General features: G+C 44.8%; 1 protein-coding gene across 1 annotated transcript in view; it reads left to right on the top strand.

Annotated features, from left to right (window-relative positions):
* The first annotated feature begins 5,824 nt into the window (after nucleotides 1-5,824).
* The window catches only part of SLC41A2 (solute carrier family 41 member 2), a 122,557-nt gene continuing 109,380 nt past the window's right edge, over nucleotides 5,825-19,001 (top strand). Inside the window, exon 1 of the mRNA XM_069099390.1 lies at nucleotides 5,825-6,066. The gene's annotated coding sequence lies outside the window, so the exon portion shown is untranslated. The remainder of the gene's footprint in view (nucleotides 6,067-19,001) is intronic.

The raw sequence follows: 19,001 nt of genomic DNA, 5'->3' as shown, positions 1-19,001 counted from the left end.
TCTACAGTTCTTCTGGATACCCCTCACCCCCTTGTCTTTATCTTTTCCCCAAATCCTACCCTTTTCTAAGCTTCTCTACTACCATTCTGTTAGTCTCACAGATTTATAATATGGGCATTATTCTGGTCTCCTAATTTCCCTTACTCTAAATATCCAATTAGTTGCCTGATCTCGCCATTTCTGTCTCTACAACCAGCCCCTTCCCTTACCACCTTAATTGGGTCCCTAGATTATGGCACCAGCCCCCTAGCTGGTCTCCTTGCCTCTTCTGTCCCCACCTCAGTCCAGCCTCCACACTGTTGCTTAAGTGATATTCCTTAAATGCAGATCTGACCAAGTCTTTCTCCTACTCAGTCAACCCCAAAGTCTCCCTGTTGGCCTCTGTTTGACTTTCAAAGCCCTTTACTCTCCCTTTCTAGCCTAGTTAGGTAGATGGCCCAATGCCTGCCCCACAGTAGGCAGTTAATAATGAATGCTTGTTGATTGATTGACTATTGTTGGAGGCGTTTGTCCATGGTGTTCAGTCGTTTCAGTCCTGTCTGGCTCTTTGTGACTCCATTTGGGATTTTCTTGGCAAAGATGTTGGAGTGGTTTGTCATTTTCTTCTCCAGTTAATTTCACAAAAACTGAGGCAAACAGGGTTAAGTGACTTACCCAGGATCACACAGCTAGTAAGTGTCTGAGGCTGGATTTGAACTCAGGTCTTCCAGGCTCCAAGTCAGACACCAATACTATAATAGATAGAGCTGGGTGTTGTGAGGCTCCAATGAGATGATGAATATACACGAAGTTCTTTGCAAATTTTAAAGTGCTATATAAATGCCAGTTTTTCTTAGTGCTGTTAGCCGCCAATCTGGGGATGCCTTTATCACTCTGAGTCTTCTGCATTCCTGCTGTGTCCAAGCAATGTTTACAGAACAAAATAGAGGTGTGCTGGAAAATGTTTAACAACTGGCTTGGGACCTATGTGAATTAATTAACATTTTCTTCAGTCTAGAGTCAATCAACAAACCAATCATTAAAGCTCTGATTTATAGAGATAGCTCATTTCTGAAGTGTAAGGGATGATACTGACAATTTAACCCTAAGCTCTTGATGACTTCCCCAAGACCCTGGATGGAGAACTGAGTTGGAGTCAGCAAAATGCATGTCAGGAGCACACAAGTTGTGGTAGGAAAAGCTTGGTTCTTGGTGAAAAAGGCTGATTCTGATACAGCCTGAGTCCAGACAGCTCATCTCTTGAAGGCTGGTCACCAGGTGGTGAATTTTGAAGGGCAGGGCAATCTACGAAACAAAAAAAGTAAAAAACAGCATGTCAGTTCCATGAAGTTCTCTTCTTTGGGCAGCTAGGTGGTACAGTGCTTAGAGTACCAGGCCTGGAGTCAGGAAGACCTGAGTTCAAATCCAGCCTCAGACACTTACTAGCTGTGTAACCCTGGGCAAGTCACCTGTTTGTCTCAATTTTCTCATTTGTAAAATGAGCTGGAGAAGGAAATGGCAAACCCCTCCAGTATCTCTACCATGAGACTCCCAAATGAGGTCATGAAGAGCCAGCCATGACTGAAAAACAGCTGAAAGAAAATTTTAACATCAGGTCCCCTCTCTGCCTATTAGGGGGCAGGGACAGAAGGGGACAGGGTGTCAGCAGAGGGTCTTAAGAATCATAGTTTTTGGTTAGTCACCAAACATTCGTTTAAGAGTGAGAGCACATTGATACAATCTTTAAGAATTGAGCCATGTGAATATTGACATTTAGGTGGTAAAATGAAGTCAGAAGATACAAGGAAGCTGCTGGTAAATGGCGGGATGGCTCCCGGATTCTCCTGGGATAAACAAACACGGAATCAGCAGTGTTGGTTTTATTTCATGGCCAAAGACAACAAGAAACGTCATTTCATGAGGCCCCTGATCATTTCATTTTACAGAACTCACGAGAATAAGCAAACACCTAGACCCAGAAAGATACTTCTTGGCTTTCTTTTAAATGGTTTTCTTATTTTAAAAAATATCCTGTTATTTACATAGCCTCCAACTGAATCCTTTCTTGTAACAAAGGAAAATCTCAAACCCAACCATCCACATTCTACCCTCACTGTCCCCCAACTCTCTACTTACAGGAGGAGGGTTACATCAATCAGTCAGCAAGTATACAAAGCAAGGACAATGTGCCAGGCACTGTTAGGCAAAGAGAAACAATTCCTGCCTTCACAATGCTTAACTTTTTAACCTGAATGCTCTGACCTCACTGTCTCAGGGACAGGCCTGAGAATCTCAGGGTTTTCAGGCTCCTTGAGTGGTAGGTGGGGGCTTTTCTTCTATTGCCATGGGCTTGAGCCCCCAGCAGCTGTGTCCTCCCATTTTTAGAGGGCCATCGGCTGGCACTTCCATTCCATTTAACCAGATAATGCTGGGGAGCTATCACAAAGAATTATTTATTTCAAAGCTATAACAAGAACAGGGGGAGATTAGCTTTAAAACTGAGTTTAGTTCCTACATAGCATTGGTCACACCAAGTTTATACCTAGAAGTGGCATTTCTGCTGGATGAATCCTTCCTCTGGGCTGGGCTACTGAAGGTCACTAGAAAAGGATCATTCCTTCTTCCTTGGGGCTTTAATACTACAACCTGGCTGGGATTCTGCTGCTAGTGTGCACCTGAAGACAACTAGGTGAAGCCCCCCACCCCGAAATGGCATCCCTAAGGATGCTACTTCTAGGTGTAAACTTGGTGAACAACAATCTGAGTACTAGCAGTTGTAGAGTGGGGACCCAACCTGGCAGTTCAAGTTGAGCAATGCTGCTCTTTCTTCCCCTTTTCATCCGCCTCCTCCTCCTCTTCCTTCTTCCTTCATCACATGTGGCACCACATGGAGAGTCATACCCTTATACTATTCGAAGGAATGTAATTTTTTGTTTCTTATATTTTGTAAGATATTTTTGGGCTTGAGAGCTAGATTTTTTTTCAATTTCCTATTTTTTATTTTATCTTCCTCCAGTTAATTGGAATTAACTCTTTGTTTTATGGAATTTTCATCTATGACTCCTTGAAATAAAACTATGGGAAAACAGGTTTTGAAAAAACCCATTGTGATTCATGTTGAATATGCCTTTAAACCCAAATTACTTTGACTTTTATTAGGTGGATTTTATTAGTAGATGCCACCAAACTTCTCTTGCCCATTGTTTGTTTTGTGTTGTTTTTTGATGGCTCAGAGTGAGTGTAAATAGCAATTGTTTCTGTTCTGGGCAGAAATTCTGAGGGGCTTCCTCTCCCAGATTGATTCTTTGGTGATGGCAAACTAGTCCTTCTTTCATCTCAATTATTACCTAGCCTTTAATCATTGGATGGGTGTTGCCCCAGACAAACTGAGACCTGGGAAAGATCTTAGTTTCAAAAGACCATGGTCACCCATTGCTTCCTGGGCCATCTCCAATTATCTTGATCTATTTCTTGCCACTGGACTCGGCTGATGACTTTTCACAGCCCTGCCTCACTTGAGTCCAGTTCAGTTGCAAGTCAAGAACATCCTGATGTCCTGATGTTGTTGGTCTTCGAGAATAAAGGACGAACAACAACCCCCAGTAATTGGGGAATCTCTAACTTTTTTTTTTGTTACCTCATGTCATGTGGCTATAAATATTTTGTTAGCTATGAAAATTTTTTAAAATTCCAGAATTTCTTCCAAAACAAGTCCACCTGTATCTGGATACTTGGAGACTTTGGGGAAATGAGTGCAAGGAAGGATATTGAAAACTACAATGGAAATGATGGTTTTGGATTAAGAAACAAAAGAGGCAAACGGATTGTACACTTCTGAGAAGCGGCAGAACTACATGCCATAAATACTTTCTTTAGAAAAGGTGTTGGACATAGAAGACCACCAAACAATGTTACAAAAGATGAAATGGACAGTTTCTATATATTTTCAGTCTTTTTTGATATTTGGTTTAGTTTTACTAATTTTTTCCTTAAAAATATTATTTCTTATATGGAATGGCTCTCTGGGAAGGAGGAAGAAGAGGGATACTGGGGGAATTTTGGTTATGTAAAAAAAAAGAGGAATAAAATTTAATATAACAACAACAAAAGAGAAAATCAACTAGATCTGAAGACTAGGAAAGAATTAGTGACTGATATGGTAGTCATTTCTGATTCAGATATCTGTATTCAATCTTCACTCCAATCAGCCATCCAGCAGGACAGTAGGGCCTTGCCAGGGTGGGCATGTTGCCATGTTGCTACCTGACTCTTTCCATCAGAAACAATGACCGTCTGCACCTAGACCTCCATCGAAACTAATTTAGTTTGGGGATTCACAGGGGTGGGAGGGTGGAGGTGGCATTGGGGTGGGGGTGGTGATGGTGGTGGTGGTGGTTAAGAGTTGCCTGGATTGAGTGAGTCAGTCCTCACCTCAGATCTCCAAATGTGTGGCCTCACAGAACATGTTTCCTTTCATTCAGGATCTAACTAGTACATAGCCCATCTCTCACTCCCCAATCCACTGTCACTGGCTCAGAAAACAATAAGCTAATCAATGCTACAACTGTCATTGGAAAGGGACAGACAATCTAGTGATGTAAGGTTGCCCTCACAATTGCTGTGCCTGCCTAGAACTAAGGGAAAGCTTCCCTCCAGATGTACTCATGCTTCTAGCAGAATGTAAGCTCCTTGAAAGGAAGAACTATCACCCTTTTATGTTGGTCTCACCATCCCCCAGTACTCAGAGCTTGACACAAAATCAGAGCTTAAAAAATGCTTGTTAAAATCATTACTTAGTTGGCTTCCTCAAAAGGTGAAAAAATGGTGTTTGAAATAACTAAATTGATTTCACTTGTACAATAATTTCCACAATGAGCATTGGCATTTATACAGCCCTTTAATGCTAGTTGGTGTAGGGCAGAGGAGCCAAACTCACTGCCCACATGCAGCCCATGCTGCCCCACCCTCTAACCCCCATTAAAGGGTAATTAGGAAATGTTTTGTTGTTTTTGTTCAGTCTTTTCCAACTCTTCACGATTTATGTCCATGGAGTTTTCTTGGCAGACGCTGGAGTGGTTTGTTGTTTCGTTCTCCAGTGTACCCCCATTTTATAGAGGAAAGAGATCTAGAGAGGTTAAGGCATTTAAGGTGAAAGAATCTGTATTATAGCTAGGGGGCACCTCAGGGTCCCTCGGGTCTAATCCTCTCATTTTACAGATGAGGAAACTGAGAGCTAGAGGGTTAGGAAGATCACAGAATCAGAGATGTAGCTGGCAGGGTTCCTAGAGGTCATCAAATTCGAGACCCTCACTGTACAGGTGAGGAGACTGAGACCCAGAGAGGGTAGAGGAGGAGATCGGGGTCTAGATGGACAGGACCCCCAAGGCCACAGAGTCCTGGCCTCCCATTGTGCAGGTGGGGAGACTGAGCCCCAGAGAGGGAAGGGGCCCCCAAGGCTTGGCTTCCCATCGCACAGACTGGCAGACTGAGGCCCTGCCGGAGGCCCCGGCTCCAGGAGATCAGCGTAGGGGAGAGGGCGGATGCCCGCCCGCGCCGCCGTCCGCCCCGCCCAGTCCCAGGCGCCACATCATCAGGGGACTCCGGGCTCCCAGGCAGGCGCCAGCGGCAGCAGCTGCTGAGGGAGCCGGAGCGGCAGCGGCAGCAGCTGGAGCGGAGCGCCCCGCGCGTGCGCACACGGCCCCCGGAGTGGGGCTCCGAGGGGCGGGGGCGGTGAGGGCTGGAGTCGGGCGCGAGCGCGGGCGGGGCGGGGCGCGGCTGCGCGCGGCCGGGCCGGGCCCTGGGGCAGGCCGAGGCGGGGCGGGGCGCGCGTGTCCGGCGCGCTCTCGCTCAGGTCGGCTCGGGGGCTCGCGGCGCGCTCGCGTTCTCTCTCGCAGACTGTGCTCGCGGAGCCGGGACCTGTCACGGCGGCGGTGGCGGAGCGCAGCGGGGGGCAGCAGCCAGGCCTCGGCGACTCCCCCACCCGGGGCCTTAACCGCCGCCCCCAGCCAGCGTCGCCCCGGCAGGGGAGGATGGAGGGAAGGTGGCGGCTCGTGCGGGGGCGGGGCCGGCCCCCCCAGCGCCTCCCAGGTAAGGGCCTCGAGGGGAAACTGAGGCTGGCTGGGGGGGCGTCTGGAGCTGGAGGGGACCGCGGGGGGGGGGGAGAACAGATGGGGAAACTGAGGTCAGGGAACTTAGCCACGTTACCCGCCCAAGGCCCATCGAATCCTAGACTTGGAGACCCCAGAGACCATCTTCCTCTACCCACCCCTCCCCCCATTTGACAGAGGGGAAAACTGAGACCAGGAGAGCCGTGGCGTGTCCGTGGACACAGCATCCCAGAGCAGGGAGGGACCCTGGGGACCATCTAATCCAGCTCCTCATCTTGCAGAGGGGAAACTGAGGCGCAGATAGACCGATTTCGTGCCTTGCACGTTGGGTGGGAAGGAGGTGTCTCCGAAACCCAGGAGCACTGGATTCGAATCCTGCTCCTGCTCATCTGTAAGACGGGAAGCTTCCCTCCAGCCCCGCATCCCTTTGGCCCCTGGATGGTGGCCCCACTTTCCTCCTCTTTTCCATGAGGAGGACCCTCACATGGTCCTCAGTAGCAGAAGCTGGATTAGAACTCAGGGTCCCCCTAATCCAAGCCCTTCAGGGGTGGGTGGGTGGCTCCGTAGCTGAGGGAAGGTCCTTTTCTCCTTCTGGACCTCAGTCTTCTCATTTGTAACATCCAGGAACTAGACTTTCTGTGGACCCTCAGGGTTGGGTTTCTGGTTCTAAGACCACCCTCTCTTTGGCCCCAACACACTAGGGGAGAAAGCATGACCTTTTCTAAGGATCCCGAGCTGGACCAGGGAGTCCCTGCCTTCATTGTATAGATGGGGAGACCTCAGGAGAAGGGTGGTGACTTAGCCAAGGTCACATGGGGAGTAAGTGATGGAGGGAGGTGGGTGGTTCTATGGAAAGGGCCCTGGGGCAGAGAATCCTAGGTCACAGATTCTTGGTCTCTCAGGATGGATGGAAGCACTTATCCAGTCCTTCTCCCTTCTGGGTAACAAGTGCCAGGGCAGGTGCCTAGAGACAGTGAGTGGTTGTTTAACTGGGCTGGAGAGCTACCTGAGCTCTTCTCCCTGTTTGGTTGGAGCTGGAGCCCTCCCAGGCAGATAGATCTCACCTGGCTGGCAGTCCCATCCCAGGCAGTCGCGTCATCTGGCCAGCATTTGGTCTGATGGGAAGAGCACTTGGTAAGGAGTCAGAAAATCATGGGAGCATTGATTTTGTAGCTGGGCAGGACTTAGGAGTCATCTCGTCCAGTCCTCTGATTTCAGAGGCTTGTCTGAGGTCTCACAGATCAATGAATCTCACAGAGCTGGACTTCCAGCCCGATTCCCTCTGGGTTTGAGGATGTCCATTGCCACGTAGTACTGGAGTGACATTGGGTAGGTCACTTCTCTCTGGCCTCAAAGGCCTCTGCCTGCTCTGAACATTACTTTGTATGGCAGGGAAATGAGCCCGGGCCCCTGGTATGTTTTCCTTGTGACCAAGGCTCAGGCTCAGAAGGCTTATGGAAGCAGGTAGTGCCAAGGGGCCATCAGACACAGTTTAATTTGTTTCCCAACTTTTGGGCAAGACACAGATAGCACACCCCAACTCTTTTTTTGTTTTTTTGGAGGGGGGAAGGCTGGGCAATTGGGGTTAAGTGACTTGCCCAAGGTCACAGCTAGTGTTAAGTGTTTGAGGCCAAATTTGAACTCAGATCCTCCTGACTCCAGGGACGGTACTCTGTGCTCTATTCACTGCACCACCTAGCTGCCCCCCCCCCAATTCTTTTTCTTAAGAAAAAAATTCAAACTTTTAAAAATTTCTGTCTTTTGTTTTTATATCACCAGAATTCCTTCCAGTGTCCATTCCCCCTGCCAGAGAGCTAGCTGATATAAAATTTTATTTTTTAAAGAAAAAAAAGAGACAAAAAATCAGCAGAACTGATGGATACTTGGAAAGAGTCTGAAAACACAGTCGGTGGGTCATAACTGCAGCCCTCAAACCCCCGGAGTGGCCCCCCAAGTCTTGGGCTTCATGGCTCCCTCCTTGTGTAACATTTTCCTTTTTCCTCCTCTTGTGTATTTGAACAATCAGAAAACAAGCCTGACAGTTTCTAGGCTCTGGGTCAGCACAGAGGCTGCTGCGTTGGGAGGCCAAAGATCTGATTTCTAATGTCGCCCTAGCCGCTTGCTTATCTTGTGACTTGAGGCAAATTGCTTCCTTTCTTTGGGCCCCATTTTCTTCCTCTAGAAACTCATCAGCTTGGACTCAATGATCTCTAATCCATTGTAATTCAGCACACATTTATTAAGCCCTTTGGATGTACCGGGGATAAAAAGATAACAGTGCCTGAGTTGACATTCCCTTTGGGGTGATTCAGTGTGTGCATAGATAATTACCATCCAGAGACCATGGAGCAGGAGCACTAAGCATGAAGGGCAGGACATGAGGCCTTTTTTTTTTTTTTTTTTTTGCATAATGCCTAGTATACAGTAGGTGTTTAATGAATATTTGTTAAATGAGTGATCATGGGGATCATACAAGGAAGGCTTCATGGACGAGGGGCCACTTGAACAGAGATGAGGGGGAGATGTCATTCCAGATATTGGGAATAATTTGTGTAAATACCCAGAGGCAGCCAGATGGTTCAGTGGATAGAATTTGGGACTTGGAGTTCAGGAGACCTCAGCTGCTGGCTGAGTTGGGTGATCCTTGGGCAAATCATTTAACCTCTTGGTCTCAGCGTCCTCATCTGTAAAATGGAAATAATTGTAACACATGTCTCCTAGGTTGTTGTGAGGGTTGAATGAGTTAACATATGTAAAATCCTTTGCAAGCCTTAAATCTCTATGTAAATACTGGCAGTTATTATTATTATGCAAGATCAAGTTCAGAGAATGACTAGTAGTCTGCCTTGGCACTAATGTAATGCATTGTTCTCTAACTCTCAGGTGGGTTCCCCAGAAAAACTTTTCCCAAGTTTAAGGAACTCTCAGGGTCCATATCTGCTAAAAATTGCAGCCCACAAGTCCCCACCTAAGTGGTTACCATTAGCAGTTAGCCAGAGGACATAATTAATTCAGAGTAAAGGTATTTAATGAAAGGCATAGTGAGAAAAGTAGCAATGAAATCTTTCTTCCATAAACTTGGAGCATATTTTCCCACAGATTCCCACACCATCAATAAATAGAAAGAGGAGAGACATATAGGGAATATGTCAAAAGGGAATATGCCCAGAGGGAACTTGGTTGGCCAGGACACATATGTGGAGTAGCACATGTCTAGCCAAGGCACCTGCATGGAGGGACAGCTCACACCACCTGTACTCCTGGGACCCTGACATTTCTTGGCTGTGCTCACACTGGGTCTGCTCCCTACTGGTCTCTTCTGAGCATGTTGTCTTTGCCTTATATAGCTCTGTTCAGTGTGGTTCGGCTGGATGAGGAGTTTCCATCAGACATGACCTGACCTGGTCCCACCTGGCTTCCCCCAGAGCTATGGAACTTCTCCCTGCCTAGCTCTACTGGTGGTCTCTTCCACTTGAGAAGAGTGGGCTCTGCTGTGTTCTTTTAGTTTAAAAGTGAAAGGCTTTTCATTTAGAAAAATAGCTGCCCTTACCTCAACTGTAAGACCTGCATCTGTCCTAAGTATGGTAGAAAAAAAAAACAGTGGAGAGAATGAGACTTGATTTGAGAGATGCTGTTGATATAAGATTGACAAGACTTGGAAGCTAATTAGAGATGGGAAGTGAAGGAAGGAGAAGGGAAGAAGATCTGGGAATAATTTCAGGGCTGCAAACTTGAGCATTTGGGAAGATGGGTTGCCCTCAGCTGATTAGCCTTTGGACTCTGCATGGGAAGTTTGTAGGTAGGACAGGCTCTGTGGGGAAGATAGTTCCACACCCTTGTAGAGTGTGTGATGCTTGTAGGGCATCTAGGAGGTGAGATCCAGCAGGCACTCAGTGTGTGACTGAAGTCTAGGAGAGAGGTTAGGACTGGATGTATAAATTCAGGAGTCAGATGAAATTTGACCCCTTGGGAGCTGATGAGATCTCCAGAGACAAAATGTGGTGAAAAAGAGAAGAGGACCAAGACAAATTGCTGAGGAACACCAACTCTCATGGGCCACAGATGGATGATGGTCCAGCAAAGGAGCCTGACTGGGTGCAGTCAGACAGCAAATATCCCTTCTGGTTTTCAGTCTGTTTGCATGAAGGCAAGCAAGTTATCAGTCAGGTCAGCTGGTGAACTTGCTTCTCCTCATTTGTTCAGGGTGATGACTGACTAAGTACTATTTGAACCTTTCTTTCAAAACATTATACAGGGCTATTTGAGTCTCCTTCCTCTTTTCCTCTTCTATTTTTTTCAGGACAGAAATTGGTATAACCAGAGGGATGGCAAGGATGTGTGAAATTGACCACATTGAATTTTAGTGCTGGGAGGGACCCCAGTGGCCACCTAGGTGGACCTGTTGTCCAAACCCAATGTACTTATGCTTTTAGATTTAATTTGAATAACCATAATGTCATAGTAATTATAAATATTAACCTCTAGTGTTAAAATTTAGGAAAACCAAACATCTATAGTTTATTTCATTTTAATTTAAGAAAAAACTCTTTCAATATGTGAGTTTGGGAACTATTATCTCTTCCTAAGTTTGAAGGGCCCTTTATTATAACATTGCCCATAATTATAGATAGATTTTTTTAAAAAGTCTTCTAAATCAGTTCCTTTTGGGGGGGGGGAGGCAATCAGTGACTTGCCCAGGGTCACACAGCAGCTAGTAAGTGTCTGAGGCTGGATTTGAATGCAGGTCCTCTTGACTCCAGGGCTGGTGCTATATCCACTGTACCACTTAGTTTTCCCCAAATTAACTCTTTCTTGGAATACTGTCTTTCCTACTATAGAGACTGAACTCTCTTATAACAAAGAAAAACAATTAAGCAAAACCCCTGTATACACAGTGACCATGCCTGATAATACATGCATCATTTTACCCCAGTAGTAGTTACTTATCTGTCTTAAGGAGGGATGGAGGTTTCATGATCTCTTTTTTAGAGCCCCCATCAGTGTTTCACTTCCTTTGGCCTCATTTTTATTTTTGTAGTAAGTAGATTCAGTTTTGGTTCTGTTTCTTTCTGTATTGGTTCATAAAATCTTTCCATGTTTCTCTGAATTAGTCATAATCACTATTTCTTATTGCATAGTAATATTATATTGCATTCATATGCCACTGCTTATTCAGTCTTGGTGAGGAATGTATGACTCATTTAACTATATCCAGATAACCCAGCTGGGCTTGTAATCATAGAAGCAGTAAGAGCCAGAGTTAACAGAACCTTTAAGGTTTATCAGGCATTTTGCTTGTGTGATTTTTATTTGATCCTCACAACAACCCTGGGAGGAGTAAAGTGACTTGCCCAGGGTGGCACAGGTAGGGCAGTAAGTGTCCAAGCCACCCAGCACTCTCTCTGCTGGTGTTGAGTCTCACTAGACCCGAGGCCTATGCAGAGAGATGACCCTTGCCTGGGAGAGTCTGCAAGCCGGATCCTCTTTCTTTGAGCGCTCTGCTTGCTGGAGGTGCTGGAGCAGAAGGGCTCCATCCCTTCTTGGTTGGTTGGTTGGTTGTTGTCCTTTGTTCTTGAAGAGGACCAAAATGACCTTACTATGCTGGGGTCAAGGTCCAGTGTGTCCAGTGGTGGCTGATCAGACCAATACAAGCCTGGAATGCTCTACCACAGGTCAGGCACAAATAGTCCATGTGAACATGTGGGGTGGATTTTCTAAATTTGAGTATCTCACGTTTCTTTTGAGCTATTTCGATTCTGGTTTTCTCACAGAGCACAGCACCTTCTCTGATGAGGGCATGGCAGGCTGGTGGTTCTGGCCTGCATCACTCATGTCACACAATCAGTTCCGAAGTTCTTTGGAGACACCTTGAGAGTCTCCTCGCATCAATCTCCTGACCATCATGTGTGAGTTCTCCATAAAATAGTCTTTTAGGCAAGTGTGTGTTTGGCATTAGAACAATGTGGCCAGCACATCAGATTTGCTCTCTCTGGTAGCATTTGAATGCTTGACAGTTTAGTTAGAGAAAGGACCTCAGTGTCCAGTAGCATAGGGTGTGTTCAGGGAAGAATAGCACTGGTGTTAGGGCTGCCGAGCCTTTTTCAGGGTTCTTTTCCACCTTTGGTGTCTACCTGTCCACCTGACTCTCACCTGTGACTCTAAGAAGCTGTAGCATGGGCATCCTCCACACCTGGGTAACATTCACCTTGGAGAATTACATGAAGGAGATGTCCAAAGCATGCATTCCCTTCTTCCATTTTTCTTTGACTTTGGCCTTCTCCTTCTGGGTCATGTCATCCCACTGCTTTTCAGAAGGGCTTCAAAAGGGGACTTTGAGAATAATTGTCCCACTTCACTTGGCCTACTCTATGAGTTGTGGGGAGAGGAAAAATGTTTCTGTTTCTATTTTATCTGGAAATATAGGGGCAGTGAGGTGACTCAGTAAATAGAGTACTCCAGCCTCAGACACTTACTAGCTGTGTGGCTCTGGGCAAGCCACTTAACCTCTGTCTGCCTCAGTTTCCGCATCTGTGAAATGGAGCTCCTACCTCCTAAGGTTGTTGTGAGATGTTATCTGTAAAGTTCTTAGCCCAGTGCCAGAGACATAGTAATCACCATATAAGTGTTAGCTATTCTTGTTGTTATTATTAGTTACAAAGTAGTCTCAATGGTGAAATGACTTTCCAGAGGTTGAGTTGGAACTTCCCTCCCCCAAGTTCATTGTGTTTACCTCTACAGACTTTCAGTGCCTGGGCTTTTCCTTTTGGTGACTTTCCCCTTCTGATCTTAGGGTTCATTTGGTGCCCATTACCCTCCGGAAGAAGCCGTTTGGAGGAGCATGCAATCATACCAAATAGGCCTTGGTCTGTTTTTAACTCCAGCCTCACCTGTAATTCATCCACTCAGCACCGTGCTCCTCCCCTAAAATGCCTAAGCTACAATTCTTGGCATTATTAAAATGGAATAGTTCTGTGTGATGAGATATAGATGAGTAACTGACTAGAAGTATAAGGGAACTTTAGTTTTAATTCCCAGGTCTTCTGGTAACAGATGATCATGACAACAGAAATTATATTTAATACTTAAACCATTTCAGCCTACTTCTCGGTAACTTTTGGATTAATGAAATTGTTATAATTTTGAAATGAACATTTTGAAAATCTAACAGGCACACTAGCAGTTGTTGACTAATAACTAATAACTGTTTCTCTCTATTACATTTCATACCCACACCCCCACCCTCTGTCAGAACTCCTGCTGGAACTATTGGGAAAAAAGCATAGCTTTTAGAGAATCTTGAGTTTAGGAGTAGAGGAGAGATGGCCTAAAACACCCCTTAAGTGAGCTGACTAAGCATCTGAGTCCCTAGGAAGATGGACCAGTTTAGATACCTAAGATTATTTTCTCCCATTCTTACTGAACATTTTACTTTGTTGTACTGCCTGAAAATCTAATGGGGGGGGGGGGTGAAACTGCAGCCTCCAGGCCACATGTGGCCCTCTAGGCCCTCAAGTGCAGCCCTTTGACTGAATCCAAACTCCATTGGGGCTGCATTTGAGGACCTAGAGGGCCACATATGACCTCAATGCTGCAGGTTCTCCACCTCTGGACCAGCGAGAGATTTGGTGGTGATAGTGATGGTGTTGGGGCTTTATGATAGAGCCACTTCTCTGACTTTTTAAAAAATGCACACAATTTAAAGAGAGTTAAGAAACTAACAGTTATCTGTTCTTTAGTGTAAATTATTCAAATAAGATGAGTTCCTCCTAACACCCAATTCATATCAGATCCCCTGAGATAGTGGGAGCTTTGATTAGAAGATTGCTCAATCTTCTCGAGGAGGAAGACCTGAGGCCACACAGTTAAGCCTGTCACATACCTCTCCTTATCACTTGGACCCTCAAAGTCTGTGTATGGATGGATCAGGGACCACCAAAGTGTGGACTAAGAAAGGAAAGCCAGACGTATAATGAAGGGTACTAAAGAGAAACTTGCTATTGGAGAGTTTTGCCCAAGGCCAACCCGGTACCACTGGGAAAAGGGGAAGATTTAACATCACTTTTATGCTTGGGGCAAGCACTGAGAGTTATCCATCCAATGTCCCACAGTCATGTGTCAGAAGAACTTGAACATAGGTCTTCTGGCTTCAAGACAGTCTCTATTTGCCATGCCATGCTGCACATAATGTAGGCACACATTAAACATTTAATGATTGATTGATTGATAACCCCATTTCCCTCCCCTCTTTTTTTTTTTTTGACAAGGCGACTAGAGTTCTGGATTGGGTGAGGTGGTGTAGCCACGGTATACTTAGATTTTAGCAAAGCATTTAATAGTCACTCTCATGCTGTCTTTGTGGAGATAGGGTAATGTGGAGACACATGGTATAGCAAGAGTGCTGTTAGATGTAATGACAGGACCCAAAGAGTGGTGATTAATGGTTCGATGTTAACTTGTAAGGAAGTTCTCAGTCAGGAATCTAACCTTGGCTTTGCTTGGCCTGATATTTTTACCTCTAACTTTATGAAAATCTAGGTGACTTGCTTGTTGAGTTTGCAAATGATACATAGTTGTAAGGAATAGTTGACAGTATCCAAACTAGGATCCGATAGCACAGAATGGTGGACTAAGTCAGAGAAGATTACATTTTGTTGTTGCTCAGTCATTTCAGTTGTGTCTGCCTTTCTGTGACCCCACTTGGGGTTTTCTTGCAAAGACACTGGAGTGGTTTGTCATTGCCCTCTCCTGCTCATCTTATAGATAAGGAAACTGAGACAAACAGGGTGAAGTGACTTATCCATGGTCCACAGTACCTTTCCTGACAAAAGCTTATATCTAAATAGTACTTTGTAGCTTGCAAGCGGCTTATCCCAACAACTCTTTGAGACAGGCAATGTAAAGATGGTTATCCTCATTTTATAGAAAGTGGCATAAAATAAGGAATAGCAAGCACTGTCCTAAGTGCTTTACAGTTATTATCTCATTTGATCCTCCCAGCAGCCCTGGGAATTGGTACTGTTTTTATCCCCATTTTACATGTGAGGAAACAGCAGTTAAGAAACTTACTTGACCAGGTTCGCACAACTAATAAACATGTGAGGTAGGATCTGAACTCAGGTCTTCATGCCTCCAGGCTTGGTGCTGTATCCACTGCACCACTTGTTTCTGACTTGATCCCAAATGGTCTCATGGTTCCATGTCTTCTGATTGTACTATCTGTGTTTTTTCCACAGTACCGCATGCTGTATACCTCAGATAGTTTACAAATAAGGATTTAATGATATTGATTTGTTGTTCAAGACAGGATTATAGTGTTGTAGTAGCTATGACTTCATGAGATCGCAATATAAGAGTTGGACAGCAAGGGAGAAAAAGTATATCTTTCAAAACATGGTTCTGCCAAGTGGCTAGGGAAACTATGAGGAAAGCATGCTAGGTCAGCAGAAAGTGCCTCTGGGCTCAGCGGGAAGAGTGCAGGACTCACGGTCACAAGGGGAAGCTTGAGACTGACTTGAGAATAAGGGAACTCAGCTTGGAGTCCTGCCTTCGAGGCCCATCGTCCTGTCTGGATGACATTGGCCAGATCACTCCTCCTCCTTGTGCCCCAGTTTCTTTGGCTGTAAAGTGAGGGGTGTTGTCTGCCGGAGACAGCTTCCGAGGTTTTCTCTAGGTCTAAATCTATGACTTTGACTTGGATTTGGCTCCCAGTGCTACCACTTTAGACCTAGTTGACCTTGGATCAGTCACTGAAATCCTTTGAGCCTCTGTTTCTTCATCTGTAAAATGAAGAGCTTGGACTGGGTAGCCTCTAAGATACCATCCAGGTCTAAAAATTTGTGATCTTGTGATACATCCTCAGGAAATATTTTGTAGTGCCGTGGAGCGTTGCTGACTAGAATGGGTAAAAATAGAAATTTCAGATACTCCAGTGTTACTGAAACCAGAACAAAAGTCAATTTTCCTGATACACTGTGATTATTTTCAGATACTCTGGTTTAAATCCAGGTTTTCATGTTGCCCAGAGTCCAATATCACATTTTTTGTGGATGTTAAAGAAATTGGAATGCCAATAATATCATCTTAAGAATTGCTATTTTCTAGAATAGAATCATAGAGGTTATAGGTAGGGGAGACCTTAGTGATCATCCAGACCAGAGGTTCTCAAACTTATTTGGCCTACTGTTCCCTTAAAAAAAAATTACTCTGTACTCCCCTGGAAATCTCCTTTCTTTAACCCTTTAAATGTTTTTGTTTTGTTTTGTTTTTTGGAAATTTGTATCATTTCAAGAAAATATAATTTTTTTTTAAAAAGATGCATCTTAAATTTAATAATTTATTGTAAATTTGTGGTTTTTTCCCTGCATTGAAATTTTGATGCCACACAATGTAACTGTATGGTATCATATTGTAAACAATCCATCACACACACATAATCCTGCTGATACATGTTGGCCTTCCCAACAGTGCTCTACTTACTTGTTGCTAACACTAGCTTGTTAAGACCTGTGGGCAGACTTGACCACTGATGGGTTATAATTTGCATTTTGTTTGTTTATTTGGAAAATAATGTAATTACAACGACTTTAACTCTGTTATACTACAGATGAAACATGTGTGAACAGTTTTTCAAAATTTTATTATATTCTCTTTTCTTTCCAACACCCCCTTATTTTTATTCAATACCCCCCAGTTGCACTCGAGGCTACTATCCCCCTCCTGAATTGGTCCACCACTCCCCCTCAGAGGCAGTATTGTCCACTTTGGGAACCTATGATAGACCAACCTCTAATTCTACAGAACAGGAAACTGAGGTCCACCTAGAAGTTAAAAGACTTGTCCAAGGTCACATGACTAGATAGTAGTACAGTTGGCATTCAGTCTCAGGGGGTACAGTTCCAAATTCTTTCTACTACACCATGGGCATTCCTACTTTATTGTTTTTGAGGGGTGCTGGTGGTGGTACTGATGTCACTAAGAAGTGTTGATGTTTGATAGGTTTTGATGACCTGGCCAAAACATACTTTCAATTTTTTCCTGATAGAATGTGATATATTTGGATTAGGCTTGGATTTTTGTTTTTTTTAAGTGCGTTTTATTGATGCTTTTAAAAAACATCCTTGTTACTTCTCCACAACTCCTCCCTTCCTAAAATACACTCCTTTGTGTTGATAAAACAGATCAGTCAACACACTAGCTCTGTCTGCCAACATCTTCCTTATTCCTCTGTGCTGAGAGAAGGAGGGATCGCTCCCTGTCAGTCTAAAGCTGTGATTGGTCACTGCCTTGAGTTAGTTTCTGATATTTTTTTGTTTTTGAATGAGGTGGTATTGGTACAGTGCTTGCTTAGCACAGAGCAGGTGATCAATAATGCTTGTTTTTCCCTCTCTCCTCCCTTTTCATTATTGTGGTCATTTGTAAATTGTTTCCTTGGTTTTGCTTATATTTCTTTGCATCAGTTCATACAACTGTGAATTGTGAGTCTATTTTCTACTGGGCTGTGTTTTGAGAGGCTCATTGACCTGCAAGACAGCCTGGTTGATAACTCTTCTGTGACAGCAGCTCTTGAAGGTCATTGACTCTCTTGGATTGCTTGTAATCTGTATCAGTAAGGGAGTCCCACATTCCTCCCAATCATAGCTCTTTAAAGTACTGAAGAAGTTGTATTTCTTGGGGCGGCTAGGTGGGCGCAGTGAATAGAGCACCTGCCCTGGAGTTAGAAGGACCTGAGTTCAAATTTGAACTCAGAAACTTAACACTTACTAGCCGTGTGACCTTGGGCAAGTCACTTAACCCCAATTGCCCCTCCAAAAAGCAAAAACAAAAACAAAACAAAACAAAAAGTTGTGTTTCAGCCATTGGACATATCTACAACATAAATACAAGACATGGGGTGGAAGAAGATACTGTGAGTTGGAGAGTGGGGATCTAGACAGGTCCATGTAGAAAATGACTCATGGGCCAAGCTTTGGAGGGAACTGAAGATTCTCCTAAGTTGAGGTGAGGAGAGAGAGCTTCAGGAGCAGGATCTGGGGGCACAGAGATGGGAGATGGTTCATCATGGGAAGGGCCAGCCAGAAGGCCAGGGATGTGTGAAGGGGAGGAGCAGAAGAATAGGCTGGAAGTTAGGGCACAGAGGATTTTAAATGCCAGATGGAAGAGTTTGCCTTTGACCCTGGTCCTGTGCTGGAGGAAAATGGTCTTAATCTCCATCCGTTCTCATCTCCTCACTCTCCCTCGGCCCAGACATCCAATTAGTTGCCAAATCTTGTTGTTTCTATTTCCATAACATAGCTTGTTTGTATCTTCTTCTGCCCACTCACAAAGCTGCTCTCACCCTAGTGCAGGCCTTTGTCACCTTTGCCCTGGACTCTGCCTCAAGGCTTTCCCCATTTCAGTCCTTCTCTCTATGGCCTGCAAAGGTGTTTACTTCACATGGAACCATGTCACTCCTGCTCAGTAAATTCCAGTGGCTCTGTCACCTCAAGGAAATACAAGTGTCTCTCTTTGTCTTTTAAAGCCCCTGCTGGCCTTGTTCCATGTTATTACTCTTCAGGCCCTCTGTGATCCAGTGAGTCTGGCCTTCTCTACTTCTTATATTTATAGATAATGTTTATATGCATATTTATGTATGATATGTATATATGTCTGTGTTTGTATATGTATATATGTGTGTTTATAGGTATATATCCAATCCTAACTCAGTAAATGTTCATTAAGTGCCCCCTCTGTGGCATCCCTGTGGCATGTGCTCAGGTTACATTCAATAAAAAGACTGGCCCTGTCCTAAAGGCGTAGACAGGAAAGGTGTGGGGGGAGAGATGGGACACCAGGTGTTACCTTGTTGTGTGGAGTTGAAATCAGGCAGGGCAGCAGGTGCGAAATGGTGTGGGCTTTACACACACACACACACACACA

Source organism: Petaurus breviceps, unplaced genomic scaffold, assembly GCF_028583685.1.
Source record: "Petaurus breviceps papuanus isolate PSGF00001 unplaced genomic scaffold, PetGlider_PUasm1.0 379, whole genome shotgun sequence".
Taxonomy (NCBI): Eukaryota; Metazoa; Chordata; class Mammalia; order Diprotodontia; family Petauridae; genus Petaurus; species Petaurus breviceps.
The sequence above is the reverse complement of the archived record's forward strand: the minus strand, read 5'-3'. Positions and strand labels throughout refer to the sequence as shown.